Raw genomic sequence first — 1167 nt, forward strand, 5'->3', positions numbered from 1 at the left:
TTGTCCCGAGTGCATGATGCAAACCTATGTATTTTTTTTTTTTAATTTATTAAGGTCTTTATTTAGCATTGACAAAGTATATTAGCCCGTTACACACCAGCAAAAGTATTACAAAACTTAACATTAATCAGGCTTCAATCTGTCAGCCCTACATTACAAACCAAATACAGTAGTCATTTTCGTGGTCAATGCTGCAAACAAATACCTAATGACCCTTAAGTTTTTTTTTTTTTAAACCTATATAGTTTTTGAAATTTATGTAAACCCTCCCTAGTTCCTCCCTTCCCTCTAAGCCTCCATTCCATTCTTCTCATTTAAACCCCCTCCCACTAAGTCCCATCCCACCCTTTCCCACCCTGTATCTCTCCAACATTCAAACAAGGTCAATGCACAAGACATAGTCACCCATCTATTTCAAACCGGACATGCATTTACAAACGGGTTCCACACTCTCTCCCACTTAGCCAAGAGTTTCTTTTTCTCCGCAGTCAAGCGTTCCATTTCACTTATATACCAGACTTTTGATATCCACCTCACCATCGAAGGAACCTTAGGGGACTTCCAACTCTGCGCCAAGTTAATACGAGCAGCTTGTAAGAGTCCCTGAAGCAATCTAAAGTGGGAGTCCGTAAGACCAATCGGTCTCATCCCCAACAAAAAGACAGCAGGATGCCACTGCACCGGTCTACCCACTCAAACCTGGGCCCGAGACTGGACTCCTTTCCAATAGGCTCGTGCCTTAGGACAGGTCCACCAAATATGGCCCATAGATCCCACACCCCCACATCCCCTCCAGCACCTATCTGATGTTGTACTAAACATATGATGGAGCCGCACCGGTGTTAGATACCACCTGTAGAAAATCTTAATAGCGTTCTCTTTCAAGGCAACCGATATAGACGATTTCAAAAGGTTTTTTTCAAGATGCAACCAAGAAGCCTCCGATAGAGTAAAGTCTAGTTCTTTTTCCCAATTCTTTCTATGCAGAGTATACTGCCGGAGCCGCTGCAACGCATACCCATACAGCGTGGTGATCATGCCCCTTGTACTCCTGTTGTCCACACACATCTCTTCCAACAAGGTAATCTCACGAGTCAGAGCCATTTTATGTGCCGGAGATTGCAGAAAGTGTTTCAATTGTAAATAAGCATAATGGTCCTTCCACGG

Source organism: Microcaecilia unicolor, chromosome 11 (assembly GCF_901765095.1).
Source record: "Microcaecilia unicolor chromosome 11, aMicUni1.1, whole genome shotgun sequence".
NCBI lineage: Eukaryota > Metazoa > Chordata > Amphibia > Gymnophiona > Siphonopidae > Microcaecilia > Microcaecilia unicolor.